This window comes from Trichosurus vulpecula, chromosome 2 (genome assembly GCF_011100635.1).
Source record: "Trichosurus vulpecula isolate mTriVul1 chromosome 2, mTriVul1.pri, whole genome shotgun sequence".
NCBI lineage: Eukaryota > Metazoa > Chordata > Mammalia > Diprotodontia > Phalangeridae > Trichosurus > Trichosurus vulpecula.
Window position 1 is genome coordinate 80,718,204 of NC_050574.1, and position 10,448 is coordinate 80,728,651.

Consider the following 10,448-nt stretch of genomic DNA (forward strand, 5'->3'; position numbering starts at 1 on the left):
TTGAGATGCTAGAGATACCACTAGTATAGTAGAGTTCTAGAAAATCAAATGCTGTTTTCTTTGTCTTGCCTCACTTCTTAAATTGTTTTCAATGTATTTTTGTTGTTTTCCTCCATTCTCATTTAATTTTCCAACTTATCTTTGAGACAGCCCTAACTCTCTTTTAAAACCTGTTCAGAGGAGGGGTACCTACCCAGGTGAAGACTGGCAAATAGACTTCACATGTATATCCCTATGTAGGGGTTTCAAATTGTTTTTGATTTTTGTTGACACCTGTATTATGAGGGCAGAATTTATAATTTCAAAAAGAATCATATATGTGTCTGAAAGGTTCAGAACCACAGGATATTAGGAATTCTCTAGAGAGGAGGCAGAAAAATCAACGCATGTATTTAAACTCCAAAGTAACAGACCCATGAACCAGCATCCCTATTTTGATATTTTGATCAAAAGCTTCCAGGCCCAATAAGTCTGCCTCACAAGAGTAACCAGGAGGCCACAGAGAAGCATGATGGTATAAAGCAAAATCATACACGTGCTTCCCCTCTATGGTAAAAAGATTACCCACTGGCCTCAAGTCCTTGCTCAGCACTCCTCGGTCCACACATAGGTCAGCTCTGCTACCGGCAGCTCCTGCTTCAGCTTCTGCTGTAGCTGTAGCAGGCTCTGGCTCCAACAGAAGCTGTTTTTAACCATCCAGCTAGCAGCTTCTGTGGGGGTGTAGCCGGCACAGCCGGGAAAGCACAGGTTCTTTCGATCTGCTTAAGAAAGGTAAAGGGGTTGACCGGGAAAGCACAGGTTCTTTCCATCTGCTTAACCAAGGGAAGCAAGGTGAAGGGGCTGACAAGCTTACTTCAATCCAACATACAGTTCAGGGGAAAAAGCCAGCACCCTGAACTTCAGATCATTCATTTAGTTCAGGGGAAAAAAGCCTCTGCTATCCCAGACATGTAAACTAGGCCCTCCCTGGAGTTAGCCTTACCCCACCAAGGTTCCACAGGGCTCTGGGCCTGGGACCCAGCACCCAGCAAGGCTCAATGAGATAAACTGAATTACCTGGGGCCCAGCACTCAGCGAGGCTCAATGAGATAAACTGAGTCACTCAAAGAAAACAAAGGCCGTTCTGGTTACACTAATTTTACTAATTCATTGGGTAGAAATCTTTCCTTGCACAACTGCAAGGGTCAGGAAGTATCAAAGTTCCTGTCAATGGAAATTATACCTTGTTTTGGCTTGCCTAGCTGCTTACAGACTGTCAGCGCCTTGGTTTTTATTTTAGAGGTAACCCAGGCTGAGGAAAAGGCACTTAAAATCACTTATCACCTTCTCTCTGCCTGGCATTGTCAGTCCTGCGTAAAGTAGAGAAAATGAATCATACCCTCATTTGGATTGTTACTAAGCTGTGCATAGATACTCTTGAGAATTGGATTGAATAAAAACAGTGGGACTGCTTGGGATCTGCATTACACCATGGGAAAATATCTAGCTTAATCCCTTTGAATTTCTGTATGGGAGACCCTTTCTAACATCTGATGCCCTTATAGACCCAGAACAGCATTTGATCACCCACATTGAAACCCATTTAGGAGCAGTCAGGAATACCTTAACAAATTATGCCCAACAAGCATCTCCCCAAACATTCTGGCAATGAAAAGGAGAATCCTGCTCCATTGGAGATTGGGTATATTAACGTCATAGAAAACCCAAAAGGGAGAACAATTGGAGGTCACTTGGAAGGGACCCTACCAACTCATACTTCCCACCCTAATGGCAATGAAACCTGAGGGCCTCCCCAGCTAGATTCATAATTCTAGGATTAAACCGGTGTCACCTCTTGCTTTACCTTCGGGGACTAGAATATACCTGTGAGTCCATGGAGAACCTCAAGGTACTTTTTAGAAGGGCCCTGGCTCCCTTCAGTGGACAAGTGGATGGAAAGAAGTAAAATTATACGTGCTCTCCTCTTCTTAGGTTTGCCCTTTTTCATAACCGTCTTTAATTTCCTCCAGAAAAATTGCCTGTCATCTACTTATTCCCCTCCTGATTATACTCTTGTTACTCCTGTTTGGCATTGTTTGCTCAACCTCCTTGGTAGATTTGTCTCCCCCAGGCTCCAAACCATCGACTTCCAGGTGACTGCTCAGGTTGTATGCCAACTGTCTCCAGAGTCAAACGCCCTTTACCCATGGGACCTTGAGTCAACCATGTTCTGAAGTCTGACCCCTTGAATGCAACCCATCAGGGCAGGGACAGTTCTATGCCATTTACCTGCAGAATACAGTTTCAGAAACTGAGACTTTTATCCCTTACCCCAAAAGATTTTGGGTTCCATTTGCTTGAGAGGAGAATGATGGTGTGATGGGATGTGGACCCCTAAAGGAAAAGACAATGTCTCTGGAAGCAACTCAGTCACATACAGTCCCAACCCTATAATTCCTCAGAAAAATCTATATCACTGTTGGCACAGAGTTCCTGCCAGAGGACCATGCCATGATGGACGTTTATACAAACAGAACTATCTTGTCCCTTTAACAAAGCTATTTCCATTGACTTCCTGAATTTTCCCAAATATTCCAGCAGCCCGGACCTCCTGTGTCTTTCTTCAAGGCACCAGTTCTAATCCAGACTACTTGCATAACTGACCACTCCTTAATGCCACCCAGATCAGCTAATTAGCCTACATGACATTCCTTTCACTGTCTTTTTTACATATTAAGGTCCATGATGAAACTCTCCGAAGAGGGAAAGAGTTGATCCTGGAAGAAAGGGATATTCCAGCATAGAAAGGATGAAGTAAAGTTGGGATGTTCCAATGGAAAGAAGGTGAGGAGACCAGGGAATTTCCTTGATGAGAAAACATTAAGGGCATAGTTTTAAAGTCTTGAAGTCAAGAATAAGGCCAGCAGAGAAATAAATGCTGACTTGGGCCCTTCATCTTGAGATGAACTCCATATGACACTACATACCTATGTCCAAATGAATTGCACTCTTCAGCATTCATTTCTACCCAGAAGAGCCTGATGAAAATGCCTGTTCTATTGCTGTGAGATGTGTTTTGGAGAGGCTCATCCTGATATGAAAGTTATAAAATATTTTGTTATGCTCTCCATCCCTAGTATTTTTGTCTCTGCACATTTTATAAGTTGACTTACGACTTCAAAATATAGAAAAGTTATAAAGTCCCCACAATATCGGCAATTAATGTGGTAAATGGTGGTAGTGACAGAGGAAGTATTTCTTTGGACACTGTAGTAGAATCATTTCCTGTTAGCACCTGCAACCCTAGTGTTTGGAAGGTCTCAGGCTTCTTTTACTAATAATATTCAAGCATTTGAACATGATGCCAGTTGCTTAATCAAAATCCTCAGGATCATAACATTTAATTACGTCAGTGTATTGGGAGAAGTGACAAGTAGAGGTTAGTATTCCTTAACTCTTTATTTCACTGATATCACTGATCCATATCGTGTATTTCAACATCTGTTCATGTGTTCATCTTGAAGTATCTAAGTAGTAATATGAGTAGAAAGTCTAACAGTCTTTGGGAATTATCTTGTGCCTGCATTATTTCTCCTTCTCTTCCATGTTGTTGGTGTGAATTTCACTTCTTTTTTGAAAAAAAGAGGAGTTGGATTTTCCCACTCCTCGGAAACCCCAACCATAATCTAAGATGATCCAACTGCTCCTTTTCAATTCAGTGAGACATGTTTGATTCAGGATTCTTTGTCTCCCTGCAAATGAGTGTGGTAAAGAGATGTCTCTACAGGTGGTTGAATGGATGGTGATAAGGCCAGAATGGTGGAGGTTAATTAGTAAAGAAAAGAGAAGGGAGAGAAGAGAGAACACCTGTCTTGCTGGAGCTACTCTGACAATGATATTCCCTCCAGATATCTTCTTAGGTAAAGAGGCAGGAAAACTGGAAAGGACATTTGTCAAGAAGGGAATTTATAGAGAGAAGATCTAGATTTGGATCTTTGCTGTTGCCATGCTTCACAAATGTAATACAGAGAAGTATTTTCTCAGTGCCTCATTTTTCTTACCAATTTTGCCAATAAGCTAAGTTCTTTTATTCATGTTCTGATCTACTAATGCCAAGGGAGAACAGATGATGCCCAAGTGTGATGGGAGAAGACTGTGAAAGGCAGAGAAGATTAAAATAGACATGATGAGGTTAAATATAGTAAACAAGCAGAAGAGACTGGTTTGAAAACAGCAAGCCTGGAAGAGAAAGAAAAGTCAGGGACTGTTCTATGAATATTCTAGTGAATATTAGGGCCAATTCTCATGAGACATTTTGAAACTATATGTTCACTGTGGTTTATCTTAAAATTTTCCCATCCTATTAATTTTCCAAGCAATAAACAATAGAAAACCAAAGGATGTGATTATTTGAGCAACAGATGGGGAGGATAATTATTGCAAGAGGTGTAGAGGAAGACCCTATTTGGACACCATTATTGGAGGTAGGGAAAGGGAAGTAAGCAGGCTGACTTTGAACCCCTCCCACCTGTCTAACTGATCTTTCTCAATTTCCTTAGAAAGCTTATCACCTATGCTTTTTAATTTTTTATTACTTTTTAAAATTTATTTATTTATTTTTAGTTTACCACACACGATTCTACATAATTTTGAGTTCCAGATTTTCTCCCCTCCCTCCCCGCTCCCTCCCCAAAACAGCATGGAATCTCATATAACTACCATGTATAAATTCGCATTGAATTAATTTATACACTAGTCAAGTTGTGGAGAAAAATTATGACCAATGGAATGAATCATGAGAAAGAAGAGACAGAACCAAAAAAAAAAACAAAACAAAAACAAAAGAGAAGCAAAAAGGGCGAGCATGTAGTGCGCCTCAATCTGTATTCAAACTTCACAGTTCTTTCTCTGGATGAAGATAGCATTATCCATCGTGAGTCCCCTGGAGTTGTCCTTGCACCTTACGTTGCTGAGAAGAGCGAAGTATGTCAGGGTTGGTCCTCACGGAGTCCATATATCTGTGGTTGTGTACAATGTTCTCCTGGCTCTGCTCCACTCACTCAGCATTATGTCGTGTCAGTTTTTCCAGGTTGTTATGAAGTCCGTATCATCCCCATTTCTTATGGCACAATAATATTCCATTACCTTCGTATACCACAGCTTGTTCAGCCATTCCCCAATTGATGGACATCCCTTTGATTTCCAGTTCTTGGCTACCACAAAAAGAGCCGTTATAAATATCCTTGTACATATGGGTCCTTTTCCCGCTTGTGTGATTTCTTTGGGATACAACCCTAGAAGTGGTAATGCTGGGTCAAAGGGTATAAACATTTTTATAGCCCTTTGGGCATACTTCCAAATTGCTCTCCAAAATGGCTGGATCAGCTCACAACTCCACCAGCAATGTAACAATGTTCCAATTTCCCCACATCCTTTCCAGCATTTATCATTTTCCTGTTTTGTTATTTTAGCCAATCTGACAGGAGAGATGTGGTATCTAAGAGTTGTTTTGATTTGCATTTCTCTAATCAGTAGTGATCCAGAGCATTTTTTCATATGCCTATAGATAGCTTTAATTTCTTCCTCTGAAAACTGCCTGTTCATATCCTTTGACCATTTCTCAATTGGGGAATGGCTTGTGCTCCTATATATTTGGCTCAGTTCCCTGTATATTTTAGAAATGAGGCCTTTATCAGAGATACTAGTTGCAAAGATTTTTTCCCAATTTTCTGCTTCCCTCCTAATTTTTGTTGCATTGGCTTTTTTTTTGTACAAAAACATTTCAATTTGACATAATCAAAATTATCCATTTTGCATTTTGTAATGCTCTCTATCTCTTGTTGGGTCATGAATTCTTTTCTTTTCCATAAATCTGTTAAATAGACTATTCCTTGCTGTCCCAAATTACTTAGAGTATCGGCATTTACTCCTAAATCATGAACCCATTTTGACTTTATTTTGGTATATGGTGTAAGATATTGGTCTATGCCCAGTTTCTGCCCTACCATTTTCCAATTTTCCCAACAGTTTTTGTGAAATAATGAATTATTAGCCCAGAACCTGGCCTCTTTGGGTTTATCAAAGGGTAGATTGCTAAACTTGTTGATTTCTCCTACTTGTGTACCTATCCTATTCCACTGATCCACACCCCTGTTTCTTAACCAGTACCAGGCAGTTTTGATGACTGCTGCTCTGCAGTACAGTTCAATATCTGGTATCGCTAGGCCACCTTCTCTAGCATTTCTTCTCATTAATACCCTAGATATTCTAGATCTCTTCTTTTTCCAGATGAATTTTGCTATTATTTTATCCAGCTCAGTAAAATAATTTTTTGGTAGTTCTATTGGTATGGCACTGAATAGATAGATTAATTTAGGTAAAATTGTCATTTTTATTATATTAGCTCAGCCTAACCATGAGCAACTGATATTTTTCCATTTATTTAGATCTGATTTTATTTGCGTGAAAAGTGTCATAGTTATGTTCATATAGACCCTGGGTTTGTCTTGGCAAATAGACTCCCAAATATTTTATAGTGTCTACAGTAACTTTGAATGGAATTTCTCTTTCTATCTCTTGCTGTTGGGCTTTGTCAGTAATGTATAGGAATGCTGAGGATTTATGTGGGTTTATTTTATATCCTGCAACTTTGCTAAAGTTGTTTATTATTTAAGTAGTTTTTTACTTGATTCTCTAGGATTCGCTAAATAAATCATCATATCATCTGCAAAAAGTGATAATTTAGTTTCTTCTTTTCCTATTCTAATTCTTCAATTTCTTTTTCTTCTCTTATTGCTACAGCTAACGTTTCTAGTGCCAAATTAAATAATAGGGGTGATAATGGACATCCTTGTTTCACCCCTGATCTTACTGGGAATGCATCTAGCTTATCCCATAATGCTTGTTGATGGTTATAGGTAGATGCTATTTATAATTTTGAGGAAGGTTCCACTTATTCCTATGCTTTCTAGTGTTTTTAATAGGAATGGGTGTTATACTTTGTCAAAGGCTTTTTCTGCGTCTATTGAGATGATCATATGGTTTCTGCTGGTTTTGTTGTTGATATGGTCAATTATGCTAATAGTTTTCCTAATATTGAATCAGCCTTGCATTCCTGGAATACATTCTCCCTGGTCATAGTGTATTATTCTCGTGATGAGTTGCTGCAATCTTTTTGCTAATATTTTATTTAAAATTTTTGCATCAATATTCATTAGAGAAATTGATCTATAATTTTCTTTCTCTGTTTGGACTCTACCTGGTTTGGGTATTAGTACCATATTTGTGTCATAAAAAGAATTTGGTAGGACTCCTTCTTCACCTATTTTCCCAAATAGTTTACAAAGTATTGGAATTAGTTGTTCTTTAAATGTTTGATAGAATTCACATGTAAAACCATCTGGCCCTGGAGATTTTTTCCTAGGGAGTTCATTGATGGCATGCTCAATTTCTTTTTCTGAGATGGGGTTATTAAGAAATTTCACTTCCTTTTCTGTTAGCCTGGGCAGTTTATGTTTTTGTAGATATTCATCCATATCTCTAAGGTTGTCAAATTTATGGGCATACAGTTGGGCAAAATAATTCCTAATTATTGTTTTGATTTCTTCTTCATTGGAGGTGACCTCACCCTTTTCATTTTTGATACTGGCAATTTGATTTTCTTCTTTCTTTTTTTAATCAAATTGGCCAAAGGTTTATCAATTTTATTGTTTTTTTTTCATAAAACCAGCTCTTTGTTTTATTTGTTAATTCAATAGTTTTCTTGGTTTCAATTTTATTAATCTCTCCTTTGATTTTCAGTATTTCTAATTTGGTATTTAATTGGGGGTTTTCAATTTGCTCTTTTTCTAGCTTTTTCAGCTGTATGCCCAGATCATTGATCTCCTTTTTCCCTATTTTATTCATGTAGGCATTTAGGGATATAAAACTTCCCCTAAGAACTGCTTTTGCTGCATCCCATAAGTTTTGGTATGTTGTTACATTATTGTCATTCTCTTAAATGAAGTTATTAATTGTTTCTCTGATTTGTTCTTTGGCCCACTGATTCTTTAGAATTAAATTACTTATTTTTCAATTAGTTTTTAGCTTATTTTTCCATGGCTCTTTATTAAAAATGATGCTTATTGCATCATGATCTGAAAAGGATGCATTGACTACTTCTGCCTTTCTGCCTGGATTGTGAGGTTTTTATGCCCTAGTACATGGTCAATTTTTGAGTATGTGCCATGTGCTTTTGAGAAGAAAGTATATTCCTTTTTATTCCCATTCAGTTTTCTCCAGAGGTCTATCATATGTGCCTTTTCTAAAATTCTGTTTACCTCCTTAACTTTTTTCTTATTAATTTTGAGGTTAGATTTATCAAGTTCAGAAAGGGGGAGGTTGAGGTCTCCCAATATTATAGTTTTGCTGTCAATTTCTTCCTGTAACTCTCTTAACCTCTCCTCTAAGAATCTATATGCCTTGCCACTTGGTGCATATATGTTAAGCAATGATATTGCTTCATTGTTTATGGTGCCTTTTAGCAGGATATAATGTCCTTCCTTATCATTTTTAATTAAATCTATCTTTCCTTTTGCTTTGTCTGAGATTAGGATTGCTACACCTGCTTTTTTTACTTTAGCTGAGGCACAATATATTTTACTCCAGCCTTTTACCTTTACCCTATGTGTATCCCCCTGTTTCAAATGCATTTCTAGTAAACAGCATATTGTAGGATTATGGTTTTTAATCCATTCTGCTATCTGCTTCTGTTTTATGAGAATGTTCATCCCCTGCACATTCAGAGTTATGATTTCTATCTATGTCTTTTTCTCCATCTTAATTCCCCCTGCTTATGCTTTTATTTCTCACTTTCCCCTTCTCCTCCTCAACAAAGTTTTGCTTTTGACCGCCGCCTTCCTCACTTTAGCCTCCCTCTTTATTCCCCTCCCTTATCTTACCGTTTCCCACTTGCTACTTCTCCTCTCCCTTCTGACCACCCCCTCCCTTTTTCCCCCCTTCCCCTCCTACTTCCCATAGGACAAGTTAGATTTCTAAACTTATCAGGGTATGTTATTCCCTTCTTGAACTAGATCAGATAACAGTAAAGCTCAAATAATGCTCTTCTCCATCCCTTCTTTCCCTCTACTATAATATGTTTTTGTGCCACTTCATTTGGTGTAATTTACCCTTTTCTACTACCTCCTTACCTATTCTCTCATAGCCCTCCCTTTATATCTCTTACTTATATTTTATATCTTTACGTAAGTTAATTTATACAGACATTCACAACCTTTGTATATCCCTTTCAATTGTCATAATGGCTGTACCATTCTCAAGACTGACTTGCATATGTATGTATGTATGTGTGTGTGTATGTATGTATGTATGTATGTTATATATATATATATATATATATATATATATATATATATATATATAACATACATAAGATGATATAATCCCACATAAAGATGTAAACAATCTGCCCTTATTGGTTAATAAGGTTTGTGGGGTTTTTTTTATGTCTCTCTTGAGTTTTGTATTTGGAGATCAAATTTTCCATTCAGTTCTGGCCTGTTCATCAGGAAGGTCTGGAATTCCCTTATTTCATTGAATGTCCATCGCCTTGCCTGAAAAATTATGCTTAGTTTTGCTGGGTAGTTGATCCTTGGTTGTAGTCCCAGCTCTTTCCCCTTCGGAATATCATATTCCAATTTCTCCTGTCTTTTAATGTGGAAGCTGAGAGATCCTGCGTGATGCTTACTGTAGTTCCATGATATCTGAATTGCTTCTTTTTGGCTGCTTGCAGTATTTTCTCCTTGAGTTTATAGTTCTGAAATTTGGCTATAATATTTCTTGGTGTTTGCAGTTTGGGATCTCTTTCAGGGGGTGATCGGTGAATTCTTTCAATGACTATTTTACCCTCTGGTTCTAGGACCTCTTGGCAGTTGTCTTTGATAATTTCTTTGAAGATACTGTCAAGGCTCTTTTTTTCATCGTGGATTTCCGGTAGACCAATAATTCTTAAATTGTCTCTTCTGCATCTATTTTCCAGGTCGGTTGTTTTGCCAATCAGATATTTCACATTTTTTTCTATTTTTTCATTCTTCACATTTTGTTTTACTACTTCTTGGTGCCTCATAGATTCATTAGCTTCCACTTGCTCCACCCTAATTTTTAATGAGTTAGTGTTTTCATTTTGCTTTTGAGTCGCCTTTTCCAATTGGTTGATTTTGCCTCTCAGGGTGTGATTTTCTCTCTCTAGATTCTGAATCTCCGTAGCCATTTTGCCAATCTTATTCTTTAGGGACTTTTCCATTTTTTCCATGTTTTCTTTTACCTCCCTAATTTGGTTTTTAAAATCCTCCTTTAGCTCTTCCAGCAATGCTTTTTGGGCTGGAGACCAGTTCACATTACCTTTTGAGGTATCAGACACGTCTATAGTGTCATTACTGTTCCCTTCCATATTGGTATTTTGATCCTGCCTG